Raw genomic sequence first — 22,921 nt, forward strand, 5'->3', positions numbered from 1 at the left:
GATTTGGATGTTCCCATTGCCATAAGAAAGGGGGAAGATCTTGTACTCAACATCCGATTTCAAATCATTTGTCATATTGCCGTTTATCTAACACTCACAGGGCATTTGTATCTCTACTTGATAATGTAACAATTCCTGCAAATATGTGATGCCTTGAGAGATTCAAATTGGAAGAGATGAATGCACTAAATGACAATAATATATGGGAAGTTGTAAACATGCCTGAAGGGAAGAAGTTAGTGGGCTATAAGTGGATTTTTACAGTGAAAGTAGGTTTGGAAGGGAAAATAAAGAGATACAAGGCGTGTTTGGTTGCTCAAGGGTATACGTAAACATACGAGCTTGACTACAAAGAAACTTTTGCACCAATTGGATGTTTCAAATGCTTTTCTGAATGGAACTCTTGATGAAGAAGTCTACATGAAGCTGCCTCCTGGGTTCGAAGACAAAGAAAAACCAGGATCAGTGTGTAAATTGAAGAAGTCTTTGTATGGGTTAAAACAATCTCCTAGGGCATGGTTCACTCGATTCAGCACAGTTATAAAAAGATTTGGATACACACAAGGACAAGCAGATCACACCCTATTCATAAAACATTCAAGGGATGAAAAAAAATCAATCTTGATTGTGTATGTTGATGATATGGTAATCACGTGTGATGACAATGATGAGATTACGAATCTCAAGGGCCTACTACAATCTTAGTTCAAAGTTAAGGATCTTGGAAAACTTCAGTATTTCCTTGGGATGGAAATTGCTAGAAGCAAAACTGGTATTTTCATTTTTCAAAGAAAATACATCCTAGATCTGTTGAAGGAAATCAGGAAGCTTGGTTGTCGTCCAACTAGCACTCCACTAGAGAAGAATTGGAAGCATAAGATCTCTGAGAATGATCCTCCAGTTAGCAAAGAGAGATATCAATGCCTTGTGGGAAAACTAATCTATCACTCACTTACTAGGCCCGATATTGCCTATAGTGTTAGCATAGTTAGTCAGTTTATGCATGCTCCAACCGAGAGACATCAGTGTGTTGTTGATAAGATCCTTAGATATTTGAAAGGAACTCTTGGCAAGGGTATATTGTTCAACAAAAGTGATAATCGGTTAGTTGAGGGATTTGCAGATGCTGATTAGGCTGGTTCGGTTGAGGATAGTAAGTCTACTACAGGATATTGTACAAAGGTTTGGCGGAATGTTGTTACATGGTGAAGTAAGAAGCAAGCTGTTGTGTCCAGAAGTAGTGCAAAAGCAGAATACAAGGCAATTGCACAAGGGATTTGTGAGTTAATATGGCTTGAACGACTACTGTCAGACTTAAATGTTCCACTTGATAGTCCAATGAAACTGTATAGTGACAGTAAGTCAGCAATAGCAATTGTACATAACCCTATTCAACATGATCGAATGAAGCATGTTCACATTGACAACAATTTCATCAAATCAGAGATCGAAAGTGGAAAAATTTGTCTATCCTATGTGCCATCCGGATCACAGGAAGCAAACATCCTCACTAAACCATTACTTAGGGTTGGGTTTGAGACAAATGTATCCAAACTGGGAATGATTGATACACATTCACCAGCTTGAGGGGGAGTGTTGGAAAGGAATGACGAGGATTATTCCTTGTGGAATCTGAGTCAGAATCTTTCCTATTTTTTTTAGTTATTTGTTTTCTTATTTAGGCTGTGATTATTTTCCTTTTTTAGGCTGTGATTTAGTTTCCTTTTTTTCTTTAGGCTAAATTAGTGGGTTAGTTTCCTAGAATAGCTCCTAGATTGATTCTTAGAAGTTGTATATATTTGTACATATCTTCTCAATGAAATTAGAACAGAAATCTTCAACCATTTGTTTTTGTTTTCAAGAGGTGTGTCCCTTGCCTGAAAATCTGAGACTTAAGAGGTCAATTGCAAAAATCAGATATGATAAGATGGCAGTTGAGGAAGAGGAAGAGAGGAAGTGGAGACAAAGAGCTAATCCATTTGGCTTAAAGAGGGGATAAAAATACAAAGTTCTTTCATAAAATGGCAAATGCTCGTGCTAGGTTCTCTTCAATCAGCAAGCTGGTGTGGGAGGACAGGTGTGGTGAGTCTAGTTCTGAAGTTAAATCTGTAGCTACTTCTTTCTAATAAGAACCTTTATAAAGAGAAGTGGATTCAGAGACCTTTTCCCTCCGAGCTCCAATTTAATAAGTTAAATGAAGAGCAGAAAATCTGGTTAGAGAGACCATTCTCAGAAGAGGAAATTAAGGGCGCAGTAAAGAAGATAGAAAATGATAAATCACCGGGTTCTAATGGGTTCTCTGATCTATTCTATTTAAAATGTTGGGATATTGTGAGGAGTGATCCGATACAGGTGTTTCAGGCATTTCACACTAATGCTTCCTTTTAGAGAAGTCTGAATGCAACTTTCATCACTCTTATTCCAAAAATTGAGGGGGCTATCAATATTGAAGGACTTCAGGCCCATTAGTCTCTTGCACAGTTTCTACAAAATCTTGGCTAAGGTTTTGGCTGAAAGAATGAAGTGTGTGTTAGGCAATGTTATCTCTTGTAACCAAAGTGCTTTTGTCCCGGGTAGACAAATGGTTGACTATGTTCTCATTGCCAATAACTGTTGGAGTCTAGAGAAGAGAGGGGACCCCAAGTGTTCTATGTAAACTGGATATTGAAAAAGCTTATGATCATGTTAACTGGCATTGCTTGGATATGGTTTTGGAGAAAATGAATTTTGGGCAGCTTTGGAGAAACTGGATCAGAGTTTGTGTTAAGACTCCTAAGTTCTCCATCTTAATTAACGGGCAAACGACGGGGTTTTTTTGGAAGTTCAAGAGGTTTGAGGCAAGGTGACCCTCTCTCTCCTACTCTTCATTTGCGTTATGGAAATTTTATCTCTCTTTAGCAAGAAGGCTGTTGAGAATGGGCTTTGAGAGGGCTTTGTAATTGCTCCGGGAAAAGAAAAAGTCAATATTCTTCAATTTGCTGATGACACCTTATGCTTTGTTGATGCTTCTCCTAATCAACTGGAGGCGGTGCTTGGAATTTTGAGTTGGTTTGAGGTGGTGTCTGGCCTTAAGGTTAATTTGAGTAAATCTCAGATTATCCCTGTAGGTCTTGTTACAAATCTAGATGTTTGTGCAGAAGTTATGGCTTGTTAGACTGCCCATCTTTCGGCCAAGTACTTGGGGCTCCCTCTTGGAGCTAAATATACTTCCTCTCAGATTTGGAATCTAGTGGTTGAAAGAATGGAGAAGAAATTGGCTTCTTGGAAAGCTAAATACCTTTCTTTTGGGGGGAGAGTGATTTTGATTAAGAGTACTCTTTCTAATTTACCTACTTAATGCCTCTCCCTATTTCTTATTTCTTCCAAAGTGGCTAACAGATTGGAGCAACTACAGAAAAACTTTCTCTTCAGAGGTTGGGAGGAGGAGAAGAAGGTTCATGTTGTAAACTGGGATCAAGTGTGTCTTCCTAAGGAAGTTGGAGGGTTGGGAATAAGAAAATTGAAGAAATTCAATTCTGCCCTCCTGTGTAAATGGCTTTGGAGATTTGCAAATGAAAGAAATGCTTGGTGGAGAAAGCTGATTGTGGACAAATATGGAGTGGACTGGGGTGATTGGAGATCCAATTTTCCTATTTCAAGAGGGATAAGCTCCATTTGGACAGGTATAATGAAGAAAGGAAGGAATTGGTTACAACTTGGGAAATGGGGGAAAGAATCAAATTTTGGAAAGACTCTTGGTGTTCTGAAGTGTCTGAAAGATGCCTTTCCTCTCTTGTATCAAATTTCTGTAAATTAGGACTCCTCGGTGGCTGAGAATTTCAATGTGAATGGGAACTCTTTCAGTTGGAACCTAACTTGTAGGAGGTGCCTCTTTGACTGGGAAATTGAGGAGTATGCAATTCTGTTGGGCCTGCTCCAGAACCAGAGGATTGGCCCAAACATGGAGGATGCTTGGAGATGGAAATGGGAAGCTGATGGCATGTTTTCTGTTAAGTCTATGTTCAGTAAGTTGATAAGTTGAGGTCAGGAAAACTTTTCGGCTAGGCAGATTTGGAGCTCAACCAGTCCTTCTAAAGTGAAGTTTTTACTCTGGACAATGGCTTTAAATAAATGTCTATCCAAAGTTAATCTAGTGAAACGTGGCATTCAGATTTCGGACATGTCATGTGGCTTATGTGGTGGGGTAGTAGAAACTACTGAACATCTGGCCTTACATTGCCCAGTCTCGAATTATATTTGGAGGCATTTTCTTCAAGCTTTGGAAATCAGCTGGGTAATGCCAAATTCTGTGAAGGATCTGCTGTTGTGTTGGCAGATTGAGGGTCTCAGCAAGAAAGGTATCTTGGTTTGGAAAACTATCCCGGCTGCTGTGCTTTGGACTATCTGGATTGAAAGAAATAACAGAATTTTTCAGGGCAAAGCTAAATCTTCAGAGGAAATGGTGCAGAAAGCTGTGGGTAAACTTCTGTCCTGGGTGTTGGCAATGGAGGTGTTTAAAAATCAGAATTTGAGTCTGTTGTTTAGATCTCAGAACTGGTTGTATCTGTAATTTGTGGTGGCTCTAGGCAGCCTCTAATGGCCTAGGCTCCTTTGTACTGGTTCTTGTTTTAATACATTACCTTACCTTAAAAAGAAAAAAATAATGAAACTAGAAGGGAATTAAATGCAAAATTAGGTTTATGGACAAATGCCTTAGTCTTTGAATCCCCATCAACAATCAGACCCCAGAAACCAAGGGAAGTAGCCATTTTCAAATTTAAGCTGTGCTTGTTTGGAATTGTCAAATCCTTATGATCCACAAAACACCACTTTCAACATCCTCATTATGATCTCTCAATACGACCACCTATATCTTAGTTCCTAGTATTCCCTAAAGCTATGATCATCAACATTCAAGTTGATTTTGTTGGGGGGGGGACCATGCCATATATGGACTAACTAGACAAATAGATGAGGCTGCTACCTTTGGAAATAATCCATTTCTGGGTTGGTTGTTGTATACTAAGGGGACATGTTACCTTAAGTACTATGTGGTATGTAGATACAGATACCCCTTCCAAAATGGCTTGACTTTGTTGGGGGGGGGGGGGACCATGCCATATATGGACTAACTAGACAAATAGATGAGGCTGCTACCTTTGGAAATAATCCATTTCTGGGTTGGTTGTTGTATACTAAGGGGACATGTTACCTTAAGTACTATGTGGTATGTAGATACAGATACCCCTTCCAAAATGGCTTGACTTCAGAAAACTATAATTCTTGAACTATTGATGGATTGCATGCCTTTTTTATCCTTCAAGGCCTTGACTGGATTTGCTTACATCTGCTTGCTTTTTGGTCAGGTTCATCAGGATGCTTTCTGCCAGCTAGTTGATTTGATAGGAATCACGTCAATTATGGAGGTATGCAACTAAAATCATAATGTTAATCATATGTAGCTAATTGGGATATGGATTTTGCACTCTTTGTTGACAGGGAATGGAGAATAGTCCATCCTGACAAACTCTTATCCAGGTTCTGGTTTGACTTGTCAGTGCTGATGATCACATGTATCCCAATTTTGTGGATGTGATGCAATGGTTGGCTGATAGTAATTTGCTGGAAATGATCACCGATAAACTGAGCCCATCTGTGAGTGCCTAAATTGTAACTTTTGTTATGGTTGAACCAAATTTGATGCATGTAAAAAATTAACTGGTAATGTGTATAATAGTTGAATAAAAAAGGTAATAAAAATAGTTTTTCATTTAGGTGAAACTTTTCACATGTTTATCCATACACTATATGTTATTCATGTATTCATGTATGCATGCCTTATATTACGTATGCACATAGTTTTCAAGGCGCCAAGGCGAGGCTAGGTGATTGGGGGGCACCTAGGCGCCGCCTAGGCGATGGATTTTTTATGTTAAAAACATAGATCCTAGGGTAGTTCCCTAGGTACCATAACCATATTTCTTTAATAATTATTCCTGATTTTCATAAGATAAGTATAAATTTCATATTAAAGTATAGAAAATCAACATATTCATGATATGGAAGAGGAAAATGTGCTGATTAGTTAAAATTTTAAGTTCTTCCTTACTTATTGGTTCAGGTTTTTAAGTCTTTGAGGGTTTAATACAGCATTTAGCAATGTTTGTGTTGAATAAACCCTAATAAATAAGAAAATAATAAAAAGAACTAAGTATATAAACACACAAAATGATTATTTTAGTTTAATAATGTCTATTTTATAATTATAATCTCAAAAACGAATGAATAAAATAGTATTTTATAGTAGGAAGTAGAAAACTGCTAGGCAATTAGGCGAGGCGAGCCTCAAAGGGCACCTTGTCGCCTAGGCGTCACCTAGGTGCCCGCCTAGGTGTCGCCTTGACAACTATGTGTATGCATGTTGTGTATGCTAATTGTGGAACTTAAAATTAATCTATTCCTTTTGATCATGACTTTTTTGGCCATGATCAACCATTTACCTGAACAGTTGTGCATAACTTTACCTTGTTTGCTTAGTTTTTAACTCTGTCAGTTGGTGCCCTTTCTAAGCACAATGGACAACATATGTAAATGTTTATCAGTTTTTGTATATGTGTATTTTCAGTTCACCATTCTGGCTAATTTAGCAATCTGGTCCCTGATGAATTTGTGCATAAATTGATCAGAGTTTTCCTGAAGTTCATGCTAATGCAGCAGAAACTCTCTGTGTCATCACTCAAAATGCTCCTTCAGCTCTGGCCACTAAACTTTCAAGCCCAAGGTTTATGTCTTACATTTGAGATGTTATGCTATCAGAATTCCCTTTACAACTAAGCATTTTATATTGATAAGGTGGTTGTTTCCATTTTGTATTGCTATGCAGCTTTGTTGCAAGAATATTTGGTCATGCACTTGAAGTTTCAGAGTTGAAATCTGCACTTGTGCACTCCCTGTCTGTCTGTATTTCTTTGTTGGATCCCAAAAGAGCATCTATTTCTCCTTTGTTTAATCCTCTTCGAAGTCAACATTTATATGAACCATCCATTCATTTTAATCCTGAGACTATTAGTGCTATGCTTCCAAAACTTGGTAAGTTTGTGTTATAACAGGTTTGAACTGTGATCCTCAAAGTATTCTAGTATTTTCTTCCAATGGATCTTTATTTTTCATGTGTTGGATTGGATAAACATTGACCCAATAACCCCTCAAGAACTTATTTTCATATTGTAATTTGTCGTTGTTATAGTTTTGTAATTTATCAAGAAAAAAGCTTTGCAAGTGTACCGAGCTTCAAATTTTGGTTGAGTAAAGAAATTTTCCCTTTCCCCTTTGCCAATTATTGGACATGTTAGGTAGTTTATGACATTTCTTTCTGATTGTACCATCCTTGTTATAGTTGATTTGTCCTTTACTTTCCATGTGGATTCTGTAATTTATTGGGATAAAATTGAGCTCCAATAGTATTTTAAGCCTTTCTTTTTCTTTCAGTTCTGTAATTACTGTATGGAAATGGAACAAATGGGAACTTCTATGCTTTTTGAAAATGTTGGGAGTAAGTTGCCCTGCCCTTTGATGGCTCTTTGGTATGAGCTAAAAGTGGTAGTGTTATTAGTTGACTTGCAGTGTATATGTTCCTTGTGGAAAGTTATTGGCATATTTTTTTTTCTCAAAAAATAATTGTAGTCAATTGTTTTAAATTGAAGTTCCCTAGGACATAATTCCTTGTTTTCCCCCTTTAGGGCTCTCATCTCTTGTTTTATCTTAACCCATGAGAGAAACTTGAGCACACTGAGCTAGGGTTTTGATATCTGTTTTAACATAACAGAGCTTGTGTATTTGATGCCTACTTTTCGTTCCTGACAGTGAGATGGATTAGATGATTTTGATGTTTGATTTGAGCTAAGCCCTATGGTCAACCTATCAACTACTTATGTTAGTCTTTAGGATTTTGTTTTGGTGATTTATTTATCAGTTATCATCAACTCAGTAAAAATTTTAGTTTTAAAAGGTTCCAAATGAACAATCATTATGATACATGTAATACAACCATGTTGAAGCTTAGTTATTTGATACCTTCTCAATTTGACTAGTTTGTGATCGATGATGGTGGATTTAGTTCCTGTAATCAATATATCCTCACTTGCATCTCTTTGACCCTTTTATTAAATATAATTCTGAATTTCTTTAATGGCAGTAATCATCATGCTATTTCCTGATATTACTGCAGGGGACTTGCTTATGCTTTTGAATGTTTCCAATGATGAGAGAGTTTTGCTTACAACATATGGAGAACTTAGGCCTCCTCTCGGGAAGCACCGTCTAAAGGTTTGTTCTCCTGTGAAGGATGATGGGCCTTAATGTTGTATTCCTTATTATTTTATTTGCTAATAGCTTTTTGTTCTGTTAAAGTAAAGATACCATTATAAAGTTGCACAAATCCAATCTTCTAGAGGCTTTTTGGATATCTTCAAGACTTGGCCAATTGATTTATGTTCCTAGGTGATTTATACCCTCCTTTACCCAGGAAATGAACAATATTGTAATTACCTTTCTTTGACTGTGGAGTTGGATTTGGCTAGCTATCCAAATATATAGCACACAAGCTAAGCCCGCTATGTACCTCAATTTGTTTCTAATATAACTAATATATTTACATTTAAACCATATTTAATTTACTATAAAGGGTGAAGCAAAATAATGAAGTTTCCGAATCCAAACAGATGAAAGATGGGAAAACATTATAAATAATAGCATTTAGTGTGCTACTTTGAGGGTAATTTAGAGAGACTGGGCCAAATGGGCCCTAATATTTCTTTTATGTTTAAGTAATGTTATATCTGTTTTATGTATTAATGGGCCTGTTAACCTCTTTTTAAGTTACTGCTGTCTGCTTTGCTGGCCACCCACTTAAAGGGTAGACCTGTAATTAGCATGATTAATTAAGTTTAATAAAAGATTAGTGAAGGGAGAGAGAGCCATCGAACTCTCTTCTTCTTTCTCTTCTTCTTCTTCTATTCTGCTGTAACCTTTTTTTTCTCTCACATTTATTATTTCTTTTATAAGTTTTATATCAGATTTGAAGGATAGACTCACATCTTGGTATCAAAGCAGTTCTTCCTCCACTTTTCTTTCTTTCTTTTTTCCAATATGCCCTTCGATTAGAAGTGTATGGAGAGATAAGCTGCTGATCAGTCAGAGGACTATTTGCCTAGTTGGTAGAGGGTTTAGAGAGTTAGAATCTGGCTGAAAATTGCCAGGAATTGAAGCTGTATTTTTTTTGCCCAAGACCCTAGCTGACTAGAGAGATTTCAAGTTATAAGTTAAGGAGAAGGATTGGGTGTGGCGTTCATGGCTTGGGAGGTGTATTTTGATCCCCAAAAGTGTGCGGTTGAGATTTGAAGGAGGTTAGGAAGCTCTGGTAGGAGCGACTGCTACTCTCTTCCTCCCCGACAACTGGGTGCAGTGAAACCCTAGTTTTTCTAATCTCTAGGTACTGTATTGACCTCATTTAGGTCCATAAAGATCGAAAAACTAGTTTTTTGATTTTTGTTTGATCAATGGAGCAATCTAGAAGTGAAATGAAATAGATGCCGGTATCCGGGGCTGGTTCGGTAGATTCCGTTTTGACTGGTGTGACCACAATTAAACTAGATAGAACCAATTATCTAGCCTGGGCACAATCCATGCAGATTTATGTTTGTAGTAGAGGTAAACTAGGGTATCTCACAGGTAGTAAGGTGAAACCTGCAGAGACAGACCTTGCATATGAGAAATGGATGCAGGAGAACTACACAGTGATTGGGTGGTTGGTTAACTCTTTGCAGATCCATATAAGTCGGCATTACCTCTGGATGACCTCAACCAAGGAGATTTGAGATGGTCTTACAGAAACTTATTCACAGAAGTTAAATGTTGCAAGAGCCTATAAGTTGAAGAGTGATGTTAAAAATTTGAGCAAGGGGGAGAAGAGTGTAGCAATTTACTACTCCATGTTGAAATCACTATGGTAGAAATTGATGTTATGGAGTGTCAGAGACTCAGAATTATTGTGGTTGAGATCACTTTTGGGAGAGTTGGGTATTGACTATGAAAAGCTAATGATGCTCTACTGTGACAACTGGGCAGCTATTGACATTGCACATAATCCTGTTCAGCATGACAAAACTAAGCACATAGAGGTTGAGAGACATTTCATAAGGGAGAAAGTTGCTTTAGGGGAAGTCTGCTTGCCATTTATTGCTTCAGAAGAGCAATTGATTGATGTTTTGACCAAAGGTGTTCCAAAAGGAAAACTGACACACTATATAAGCAAGCTGGGCATGATTGACATCTATGCTCAACTTGTGGGGGAGTATAGAGAGACTGGGCCGAATGGGCCCTAATATTTCTTTTATGTTTAAGTAATGTTTTATCTGTTTTATGTGTTAATGGGCTTGTTAACCTCTTTTTAAGTTCTTTTAAGCTATTGCTTTGCTGGCTGCCCACTTAAAGGTCAGACTTGTAATTGGCATGATTAATTAAGTTTAGTAAAAGATTAGTGAAGGGAGAGAGAGAATCATCAAACTTTCTTCTTCTTTCTCTTCTTCTTCTCCATCTTCTTCTTCTATTCTGCTGTAACCTTTCTTTTTCTCTCACTTTTCTTATTTCTTTTATTAGTTTTGTATCAGATTTGAATGACAGACTCACATCTGGTAAAATTGTAACTTAATTTATCAGAAGAATCAATTACTATACTGACAAATAATGTGGTATTTAATATACTACCTATATATTTTTTGGGAAGATGTTTGGGTTGGTGAAAACTTCCTTAAAGATAGATTTCCTTCTATTTACTCCTTGTCTGAAAATGAAAGAAAAGTGATATCTTCAGTGTTTGTTGATAGCTCCTGAGATTTGGTCTTTGAGAAGAAGTCTAAGGGATTCTGAAATGGGGATGGTCGATGATTTGATCACTCAGTTAGGGGAAGTCTTTCTTGATCAGTCCTATAGAGATAGCAGAATTTGGAAACCTTCTCCTTCTGGTTTTTTCAATGCTCTTCTTTCTATAACATTTTGCTTTAGACCTCTAATCTTGTAGGGAACTTTCCTTCAAAGGAGGTGTGGGGTAGCCTTGTATCCCCCAAAATTTAGGCCTTCTGTTGGGAAGTGGTACTCCAAAAAATCAACACCTTGGATTTATTGCAGAAAAAGAGGCCAAACGTGTGCCTCTCCCCCCATGTTTGTTGCCTCTGTTTGGGTTCTGGTGAGACAATTTCACATTTACTAATCTCATGTCCCTTTGTGTTCTTTATTTGGTCTTGGTTCTCTTCTCTCTTTGGCTACAGGTGGACTCCCTCCTCAAGCGTGATGAACCTCTTTGATCCAACTTTTTACAGACAACCAACAGTTCATGGAAGGATTATGTGGAGAGCCACTAGAGTTGTTGTATTATGGTCAGTGTGGGAGGAAAGAAACAATAGGATCTTTAAAGGCAGATGTAGATCCAAGGAAGAGGTCGTGGAAGGAATAACTACTAAGGTTATCCATTGGTTGAAATCCTGTGATCTTTTTAAGGATTTCTCAGTTGAAGACATTTATAAAAGTTGGGGTATTGTGGCATCTACTACTACTTCCAAAGCTATGATACAGGAAGTTTGGTCCCCACCGGCACAACAAAGGGTGAAATTGAACTTTGATGGAAGCTCTATAGGTAATCCAGGCCCATCTGGTATAGGAGGTGTTTTCAGAGATACTGAAGTCAAGATAATGGCTTTGTTTTCAGGTCCAATAAGAGTTGGAGATTCCTTAAGAGGGGAAATCTTGGCACTACATCAAGGTGTAAAACTGGCCAAACAGTTGGGGCTACAGCAGATTGAGATAGAGGGAGACTCCAAGTTGGTAATTGGGTGGATGCAATCAGGGCAGCTGGGAATTTGGCAATATAGACAGCTGATAAGGGAAATTCTTAGCATAACAAGGGAGGTGGGTATTTGGTTCAAGTGGGTAAGGAGATCGGCAAATGGTTTTGCTGACGCCCTAGCAAAACAAGGGACTGCAAGGGAGAGTTTTTTTTGGGCAGTGCTGTAATGTTCGCTGTTTATTGGATCAACCTTTTCTAATAAGGGTTTCTGTATTTCAGGTTAATTTATCTCTAATGAAAGTTATCGTTTCTGATAAAAAAATTGGCAATGTGTTCTATTTACAGAAAAAGGAAAAAATACCGAGGAACATCAACAATAATACTATTGAACTGGATGGGGAAATTTTTCCTTGAGAAATTAAGGCACAACTAATTGCCAGGTCCTGCTTCTTGTACAAGGTAATTAGAAATCTCTTGTGGACTACATATAGCCTAGTTGTTGGTAAGATGTAACTTTTTGGGCTTGAGTTGAGGTTAAATTTTGAGTGGGTCCAGCCTTAGGGCATGTGCTTGATGCTGTGTGAAATCTTCAACTCGGGTACCCAAGTTGCACACCTAGTTGGTGGTTTTCATGATCACTGTGACATTGGTCCTTGGGGGTTTTCAAGGTTCCGTGTTGTATATAGTGAGGATGTTGAAAATAGATTACCATTGATCTGCAGTTTTGGTGTTCCTTGCTAATTCTCCTCTTGCTCTCTCATTTCAGATTGTAGAGTTCATTGCAGTATTATTGAGGGCTGGCAATGAAGTTGCTGAAAAGGAATTGGTCAGCTCTGGTACCATCCAGAGAATCTTGGATCTCTTTTTTGAGTAAGTTAGAATTTCATTTGTCTATTTGGCCAAACATGTGCAATTCCCCGTAGCTTTATACGATATTATAATGGATGCAGGTATCCATTCAATAACTTGCTGCATCATCATGTAGAGAGCACAAACAATATGACTGTTGATCATCTCTTCCGAGATTGCAATTTAATTGGCAAGTTTCTTCAGGCTGATAAACGTTCGGTTCTTTCTGGAGATTGTGGTCAGGTAGTTAAATATTCAAATAATCATAATGTTGCTTTGCTCATTTGTGAACATCAATATTTTTTTCTGGATAAGTAAACGGAGAATTTTATTAATCAGAAATGGCCTTAAACTGTATGAGGATTCACAGGGAGGTATGAGGTGCACCTCCCCTAATCAATAATAAGAGATTGCAACTGAACCCAATACAATCGTTCCCTAGAAACCCCTTGTTTAGCTAGAGCGTGCCATTCCTTGGCCAATCTTCTTTCCCATTGAATTCTTAAAGTCATTGTTGGTAAGCCATTTAAATCTCTTCAAGCCCTCCCCATACAACCAGTTTACTGTCTCTGGGTTCTCTAACCAGCTGTTGCCAACTTGGAGTTCCCTTCAACAATCAATTTATCAATATTCATCTGTTTTGCTAACTATATTCCTTGAGGTGCTGCTAAGAGCTTGACTCTGATTGAGTTTCCCACCCCTGCTGGTCTGGAGAACAAAGCCAGAATACTTCCTTTTTTGTTTCTAAATAAACCATCTATACCTGAACCTGGATTGCTTTGGCTGCTCCCATCAAAGTTAAGTTTGATAAAACCTTCTTCTGGTGGTGACCAACAAGAAATATTGATGTTATCCATTGTTTCTAAATACACCCCTGCTGGTCCGGAGTGTGTCATTTGTGAACATCAATAATTACTGTTGTTTTATGATGCCATTCTTCCAATGTGCAACACATGCAACACGTGTTTCTAAATACACATGCATGCAACACATGCAACACCTTTTCTGGTACTTTCTATTTTCCAATGTGCAACACATGCCCTTTCTACTAGAGGATCCCACCTATTTCTGTGACATGGAGGAATCCTGTTGCTGATCCAAACCATTCATTGGATGGGGATTCCCTTGACTGACCACTTGTTCACTCTCCCAATCCCCTCCCAACTCCAACAAGTTTTATGAGCAGTCTGTAGTTCCAATAGTTTAATTTACAAATGCCCATCGAAAAGGAGTTACATGTGGCAACTGGCAAGGGGTTTGAAGCTGTAAATTCATCCATGAAAAGAAGGAAGCCAAAGGAACTTGTGGGGCCTTATGGCCCCAAGCTATTGCTATGTGGAAACTTCCCAGATCATTGACACTGAACTAGAATAAGTTTTTGTGAAGATTTTTGGTTTCGTCAAATGCATCTGCAAAGCCTCCACGAGTAATTATCTATTCCTTTACTTTTGTTTTATGTAGACATGCCAAGGGCAGGCTACCTTGGTCATGTCACTCGGATTTCTAACAAGCTTGTTGAACTAGGACATGGCAACAACTACATCCAGGCATACCTACAGGTATTGCGAGATCCCTTCCTTTGACTTTGAGAAATTTATGGTCTAATGCTCAAATTCAAATAGTTATTGAAAATTCATATTTACTCTAGAGGTAATACTTTCCAATGGAATTATAGATATGGATTTAATGGAATCTTTCTTGTTGAAGCACCCAAAGACTGCTTTTGGATTATTGCACTCTGTAATAACTCCCCTAATTTTGGTTGATCCCCACATTACTTGATGTGTTTTTGTCAAAGTTCAGCTTCAAAGCTGATCTTTAAAAAGTTGAGCATTAGTACTTTGCCCTAGGAGTGCAACTTGGGTGGGCTGAACCTGAGCTTGGACTGACTCACCCTGAGATTTTACATGGGTTGGGCTTGGGGTCTGGGTCTGAGCCCATAATCCTGGATTTTCTAGGCTGGGCCCGCATCCTGCACCCTTGGGTAGCTGGAGCCCAGGCCAATCCTAGCCTGTCCTGAACCTAGGGCTGATTATACATATATACATGCATGCACACAAAATATAGTGTTCCTACCTAACAGTTCAGAAAGCTGATACTAAATAGGTTTAGGGCCATTTTTATACATTGGGCCCAAGAGGCCCACCTGAGTGTCAAATTGTAGTTCAGGCTGGACCTAGGTTGGGCAGTTCAGGTTTGATTTCAGTCTCGGGAGTCTTAGGGTTGGGCCTGCGTTGACCTTAAACTTGGCTCAGCCTGCCCAGATTGCTCCCCTACTTTTCCCTAGGTGTTTTTAGAATGGTTGGCATCGTTGATGGAAGCATGCTTCTGTTCTCAACTGCACTGTTTTGTAGGTGTTCAAATTTGTTACACTATTAATTTTTTTTTAAAGTCTCCTTTAAAGAAAGTGAATGGAGAGCTTTGAGAATTGAGAGTATCTTTATTTTCCAATAGCTTCTGGTACCTTGGTTCAATCAGAAAAGTGGGCTCTGTTAAATGTTTCTGTAAGGCCATTAGCTTCAAATAACACTGTTATAGGGAAAATGAGCACTTGATCATTTTTGAGCATTTTACTTGATGGAACTTTGTTACATTTTGGTTAATTTGTTTTATCTAGGAACATGATGAATGGATTGATTGGCAAGTGAACGTTCTACAGGAGCGTTATCATGTCGAAAATGTTCACCACTGGGCCTGTGGGTATGCTTCTATCTGTTCACTATAAAAGAGAACCCCCTTTGTCTATTGGAGAAAACACCATGTCATGGATGTTGGATGAGATATAATAATCATAAATTTTAGTTTGCTTAAAAAGGCATCTGATGCTTTGACGAGTTGTGTGTGTGTTTGTTTGATCAAGTGTTAGAGATTAGGATTTACTACTATTTATACTCTTGGCTGGTTTCTGTTTTCGTTAATATCAACCTTTAAGCTCTGTTGCAATCCATTCTATGCAGCCGTCCAACTGCATTGCAGGACAGGATAAGGGATAGTGATGAAGATGAACTTCATGATAGAGATTATGATGTTGCAATTCTTGCCAATAATTTAATCCCTGCGTTTGGATACAATATGTTTGAACATGATGATGGAGAAGAGGTATTGCATGTTTACTTAAAACCTTCTGACTAGTAGAAGTATATGATTTCTGTTTGTTTTGAATTCTTTTTTAGCTATGAGGCATGTAGTTTGCATGTTCTACAGCTTTGGGCTGGAGATGTAGAAAATGAATGAAAGGATTCTTAATAAGTTTTTAAGGGTGAGTTGAAAGGAAGAAGGGATAATGAGTTGACATAGGTAATGGGTAAAATGATGTACACCAAACTCCTGAAGTTGAAGAGCGGAACTACAATGATGATAGGGTACAATTTCATATTACTCTTTACTCACAGGCTAACCTGGAAGAATATCTCCCCAATAAAATTCCCTCTCAATTTCCTTTCTATCTTAATAACCCTCTTGAGAATTGGCTGATCTTCAGATCCAACTGAAGTAGGTTTTCACTCTTGAGACCAATGATTGAGCCATGAAAAAAATTCAAGGTCCTTTCCTTCACTCAGTATCTAGCCTATTACTTGAAAATCTCTTTCAACTTCAAGCCTAGTTGTGCCTAAAATTCTCACTAGGTGCATCCTGAAGTCACGTTGGTTCTGAACTAGCCTAGTTTCGCCTAAATGTGTGTATGTTTATGGTTTACCTTATCTGTTGCAGGTCCATGGATCTCTTGAGCAAGATGATGAGGTATATTATTTCTAATTTTAAGCTCTTGATTATAGAGAAAAACTAATACATTGATAATTATAAATCATTCAGATAAAAAACTAGGGAAGATGAATTTGTCTTTGATGCCATTGTAACATTTGATCTGAGTGCTTTTTGATCATTTAAAAATTGCGGGATACCTACTTTGATGATGAATCAACTGAGGTTGTAATATCTTCTTTGAGGTTTGGTGATGGCCATGAGAGGTAAGGTTCCTATCCATTGGAATATTTGGATACACGAACATTCATTTCCAGGGAATGCATTAATGATGTTTTTTTTTCCTGGGGGTCAACCTAGCAAAATGACTGCATGAGGTGAACAAGCCCAAGTATAGGACCCAACACTTGGTGGATATCATTAGATCTTATGGGCTAAAGATTGAACACATTGGGTTATCCTAACATCATCCATGGCCCAAGCACTCTAGGTGGAAAGGGTGGTCCTCCTTTGCATTAGAATAGCAATCATGTTTCAGTGCTCAAATGAAATTGCTACAATGACGGTTTGATAATTCTCCTATTAGTATCAAAATTTTCCTAATGAATTTGGATATTGGCACTTTCAGTTTGACAGACTCCAGGTGTCGCATGAGACTGCTGACTGCCATTGGTTTTGGTTTTTTTGATAGTAAAGTAAATTTTGTTAAAAACAAAAGGTATATAGTACAAGAAATGGTGATAGGAAATCAGCGAACAGTGAACAAAGATAATATCACCCCACCTTACTCAGAACATTCCAATACCCAGCTGCAAACACAAATAAGACACAACTAACCCCCCCCCCCCCCCCCCCCCCGAACACACACTACTTCATAAACATCCACTAAAAAGCCTGGTCAACCCAAGCAGCAACAAATGATGATGCACTGAAAATTCTCAAATGCTCACTAATTCTTCCCAACTCCCTACTGTTCCCTTTCAGCAGTTCCCGCTTCTAATCAAGCCCAAAATTCTTCTAATGTTGCGCTCACACTCCTTTGATTAAAAGATCTTTCTTTTTTTCCTCTCCTTTGATTAAAAATCCACTAATGTTTATTTGATGAATCAAAAACATCCATCCACTAATGTTGCACCTCCACTCCTTTATTTCTTTCCTTTCTCCTCATCCAAACCCCTCTTCAGTCTTTACCTTCATTTTCCTCTAACTGCAGTTCTTCTGAACCTTCTTCATCCTCATTCGCCTCATGATCCTCCTTTTCATTGATTGGTCATGTTCTGTTACCAATTTTGTTACTCATTTTTATAAGGGTGCATCTTGGGTCTGGGGACACTGGATTCTTATCCAGATCCGAGTCTCCTATGAGTTGCTATCTGTATTTCCAGTTTTCCATTTTCCAGAAATCATGACCAACCATTAAATGGATCCCTGTTAAAGCTATGGGCGTACTATATATCAGATTTATTTGATGGCTATTAACCATCTGATAAACTTTTCTCCATCATCCATTTAATGGGATGGGTGGCAAGTTACCGGACCCCAAATATATGTACAGTTCCTGTGTTCCCAGATCCCAGCTTTAGCCTTCTCTGAAGTTGGAGTAGATTGCATGCCTAAATCAGAGTCGTCCTCTTCCAAATTTGGCTGTATTTGTAGTTGATAATGTTTCTTTTACATGAGTTTGACACATGGTGCTGAATTTGCAGAAATGTGCCTCCTGTTTCCCTATACCACTCTTTCCCTTGGGCCTTGGCAAGGTTCAACTGGCTTAAAAGAGTTTACTGGGTCCATAATCATTTCTAAGGGACTAAGTGAGCTAATGACCTTATTATTTGTAGGAAATAAGTGAATTTCAGTGGCTTGTGGGACTCGTATGGATTGGGGCATATTTGGCTTAAAGCCAGAGGGTCAGTCAGAAGGATGGGTCTGGCTCTGCTAGAGTCATCTTTCCATGTAACTAAAATAACCCTGTGATTGCATTCTCTGATGCAGGCATCCACATTTCACACAATAATTGATGCAGCTGGAAACCCTTTTGGTTATCATTGAAACCTTGTGCAATTTCTTTATTTCTTGTTGCAGCAGTTTGTTTACAAATTCCAACTGGTTTGCTTTTCGAGATGATAAAATTGGTGGTGAGCATTTGAGCACTTCCCAATCTGAGAAGATGGACAAGATCAATTTAAGTTGCACAGCAAATGGTGGCAGCAACCATAGTGATGATGAAGTTGTGGTTGGAGAGGATGAGGATTTGGCTGACAGTGCAGCTCCCATGAATGGGGAATCCAGATCCAACAAAAATGCCCTGGGTGAATGTGCTAATAATGGTCCAGTGAATGGGCGAGATTTGAACCCCCAGAGTGAGAAGACAAGCTCTTCTGCTGATCTTGGTTTCTTCCAAGTTGCAACAGCAGACAGTAGCAAGCCATTTGGTGATAGGGCTTTTCCTGATTGGGTGGGATGGCAAGAGTCATTGGATTTAGAGGTAGGCAGGTCAGAGAGGAATCCTTCAAGTGGTAATGGCGACTCTGATGTTAATCTTTCTACTCCCATGGATGCCACTGGGACTAACGTCAAATCATTTTCTGATGGGAAGGTCAAAACACGAAATGATAGCATGAATGCTGATGGTTCCAGTGACAGGCCTGTGGGGGCCGATGCAAGTAAGATGGCTACTGTATCGTCATTGTTCAAGGAATATGCTGAATTTGTTGGCATGGAAGTAGAGGACAGAGAGAAGGCAATGGTACAGACCTTGAAAGAGGGGATAGTTGGGGAGGCAGGGTTCTTGAAGAGAAATCATGACCCTAAGTTATCAGAGGGCAAATCCACTGAGGATGGGACAAGTATGTTTGAGTTCAACGATGCTAACTATTATCAAGAGGTTGCTGTTCTGGAATGACTGGTTGCTTAACCGTTTAACTGCCTAATATTGGAGCCAATGGATACCGGTGCCATTATTGATGGCATGGGTGTGTTCTGTCACATGTATATATACAGTATAATCCAATTTGGAATTTTGTACTAAGGTCATGTTTTTTGTTGCTGTTATTGCTATTATACTATTCTTGTTTTTTCTATTTATTTATTTTTTTACCTTAAATTGGGGATTTTGTTTGGGTACCCCTAAGCCGTACTGTTGTATTCCATAGTTTCCATGTCTTTGGCAGTTCGACTACGAGCCAATTATTTATGTCCTATTATAATATCCTTGCTACCTAATAGTTTGTGATGTTTGAACTTTGGTTGGTTGCAGTCAGAGTGGGGGTTTCAAGTATTCCCTCTACATACTTGTTGGGCATTGGGCAAGTCAAGCTGAGGAACGTTTGGGAGGGCTTTCACGCAGCGGCTTTTGGCGTTAGATCACCTGAGGAACCTTGAACACATGCATCCGTATTTTGGGTAAAATCCTGGAAGGTCGGAAATGGGATTACGAGAGCCGCGAAATCGACATTCTGGTTAAGCTATCAAGGTTCTCTGGAGCAAGGTTCAAAATATCTATACACCCGATGTGCCGGTAGGGGTGTATCGGGTGAATTGATATTTTTTTATTATTTTTTTTCCGAAACAGGTTCAGGGGGTCGGTTTAGGCTTCCTTTACACCCTGAATTGGTCAGACCCCCAATACACCTATTATAAGGGCGTCTTGGAGGAGTTCCAGGATGATACGTATCGGCCGATACATAGCGGCTATATCCTCCCAAGTCCTAAATGGGCATGGCCGCAAGGGCTTGTAATATACCTACCTTATGTAAAAGATATTAGGTAATGACCTAAATTAACTCGAAAGCAAGCTCCTATGAATGGTATCCTTTGTGATGCAAGGTCTGGATTGACTAAACTACAGACATCTAATGAGAAGCGGGGTATTAAGATCTAGTAACTTGGAATGCCACGCCCACAACGAACGGTGACATCATAAATAAATTAAAAATAAAATATATAGTTATAAATGAAAATCTGTAAATAAAAAATAATTGAAAAACAGGGGCTTTACATCAGTCAGAAGAATTGGTTGATTCCCTGAGATCCAGGGATCTATCATCATCGCCAGCAAAAGTTTCGGATGTACCTGAAGAAGAATCGACGTCTTCGACCCCTCCTAGAATCTGACCATTGGAGTCAATACCATTCACCACAGTGGCAGCTTGATCACCGGCAACAATGGCATCCACCTTCTTCTGCAAGGCAATAGCTTGTCTGATAACTTTCTTCCGGAATCTAGCTGAAAAAACAAATCCATTACAAAGCCATTAGAGTCTCATTCACTATGAACCGCTCTTTCGCATCCGTACAAACCAAATCCACCATCATCCTCATCAAAATCCGCTGTTCAACTTGGTCTAATCTTTCTTTATCTCAACAATTTTCTTCACTCTTTCTAACCAAGAATCCCCAGAAACAGCTCTGAATCCTCAAAGCAGCAGCTGGTTGTTTCTCCTCCCACATGAAGCGAATCAGAATAGAGATGATGTTTGTAGATAAGGACTTCATGTGATGCCGAATGGGGATGATGCGGGGATTTGGCGAGTAGTAGCAAGGGTGAGTTCTTTTTCATTCTAACCCTTACGTAAGGTGAATGTCATTTTTTTTAAATGAGTGAAAATGAATTTCACTACCCACAAACTACTGCTTGGGTCAAACGGTTTAGTGGTTTGACCGCCCAAGTCAGTAGTTTTTTTTTGACATTTTCAATGTTTTTTAATAAATAAGGGTTTACAGTATAATCGGACTCAGGGGCTGAACGGTTATCAATTTTTCTGGTCCGACCATCCGATCAGGTCCGATTTTGAAAACCATGATCTGTAATATTAGCAATTAGAATATTTAGAGAACTTGCATCAAGATAAAGCGCGACAAAATACTGAAATAATTGGAAGACTATTGATAATTGACTTGCATTATTCTCGAGACTTCTTTTTCAGTTAGAATTCTAGTATTGGAGGATTTTGAAGGGGAAAGCTTTTTTTTTTTTTTTCACGGTCAAATCCAAGATTTGCATAACCGAATAAAGTAGATCTAAAATTAGGGGTGAAACAATTTTGAGATGGTGTGGATCGTGGATGGTTAACAGCAAGGTTTTAAAAAACTAACCGGAAACAGAACCGGTCAAGGGACCCGTTTCCGGTTAAGTGGTTCAACCGTCCGGGCCGAACGGTTTGGCCCGTGACATCATAAATAAATTAAAAATAAAATATATTTATAAATAATAAAAAATAGCATAAAATTAAATAAAAACAGAAAAAATATAGAAAATAAAACTATTTAAATACAAAAATTACACAGTACATAATACATAAAAAATATAAAAATAAAATACAAAAAAAAACACAAAAAATAAAAAAAAATATAGAAAAATAAAACTATCTAAATAATTAACAACTAAGGAAACCAACATGAATAAAATTTAAAACCAACAGATTATTAGATGACTATGACATTGTTGGAGGACCTTAGTAGAACACTAAATCATCTTATATCCATAAATTGAGAATCTGAGACTGAATTCAATTAGCTCTACTCTGGAAATCCTCGTCATCATCTCTAACTCCAATGCCAAGTGACAAAAGAAGGTGAATCACAGCATGTGTGCGGATGAGCTCAACAATGGTCACGATGACCAAGATTCTAATGCCAAGGACTAAGCGCTCAATTAAATCGGCAGTGACAACCAACGGGGCAGTGACAGGAAGTCAGGAAGCAACAGAAAATCAGTCAAGCTTGTAATTTGTATCATCGGAAGAACCAGAATATATCCAGATTTGAAATTGCCACCACTGTCAATAAGGTTCCAAACACCAAAGGTCTTTGCAAGAGGCTCAGAAAGATCATGGCCCAAACAGATCCTGAAAAATGGGTTCTTGGGGAAGCGTGGTAGGGGAGGATAAGGGCTGTCGCCGCTTGATAGAGGCAGAAGCCAGGGCCACCGGAGCTATCTACGTCGAGTGTGTTGATTGAAAGAGGAGGGGAGACAACTCAAATGCCAGTGCAGAAAGAGTCGTGCCGTTCAAAGCTTCTAAGATCCATTGCTCGATTTTGCATGCTCTGCTCCCAAAATGCAGAGAGACTTGCGAGGGCAGATCCGGGTTGGTTGGTCCGGAAAGTCATGGGAGAGGCAGGCTAAGTGAAATAATATACTGGAAACTACGCAAGTTTCTGATGGTTCGCACTGCGGCAGCTTCTGGGCTGAATGGGGCTGCAACTTTTCTGCGTTTTTGAGCTATGAATTCCTTGACATGCTCAAGCTTGGCTATCACTGCCCCCGCCATGGCACCAGCAACAAAGATGGTCACCGCCGATAATGGTAGTGTGACTGTGACGGTGGGCTTGGGCTTGGTCGCAGGCGATTGCCGTTGCAAGTGCTGCTGCAAGCCTACAACTGTTATTGCCGCTAGAAACCCCCGCCTGCCGCTGCAAAATCGCCTGTTGCCGCTGCAAATCGGTCGCGGGACCTGTTACTACCGTAACTATTACTGCTGGACGGCTGGACCTGCTGCAAAATCAATGCTGGTCGCAGGTCGCCGTGAATTGTCGTCGTCGCTGTGTGTCGCC

At 38.9% G+C, this 22,921-nt stretch overlaps 1 pseudogene across 1 annotated transcript in view; it reads left to right on the forward strand.

Moving 5' to 3' along the window:
• LOC148870337 (uncharacterized) overlaps positions 1-19,577 on the forward strand; it is a 29,279-nt pseudogene extending 9,702 nt beyond the window's left edge. The window contains exons 7-19 of the transcript XR_016107262.1: positions 5,346-5,405; positions 5,518-5,634; positions 6,666-6,760; positions 6,863-7,068; positions 8,207-8,304; positions 12,585-12,688; positions 12,769-12,982; positions 14,098-14,226; positions 15,285-15,367; positions 15,625-15,766; positions 16,379-16,410; positions 16,570-16,635; positions 18,452-19,577. The product of XR_016107262.1 is annotated as an uncharacterized LOC148870337 (transcript). The remainder of the gene's footprint in view (positions 1-5,345; positions 5,406-5,517; positions 5,635-6,665; positions 6,761-6,862; positions 7,069-8,206; positions 8,305-12,584; positions 12,689-12,768; positions 12,983-14,097; positions 14,227-15,284; positions 15,368-15,624; positions 15,767-16,378; positions 16,411-16,569; positions 16,636-18,451) is intronic.
• Positions 19,578-22,921: the final 3,344 nt, after the last annotated feature.

The sequence above is a fragment of the Nelumbo lutea genome, chromosome 2, assembly GCF_056320005.1.
Source record: "Nelumbo lutea isolate HS-2025 chromosome 2, American lotus-T2T, whole genome shotgun sequence".
Taxonomy (NCBI): domain Eukaryota; kingdom Viridiplantae; phylum Streptophyta; class Magnoliopsida; order Proteales; family Nelumbonaceae; genus Nelumbo; species Nelumbo lutea.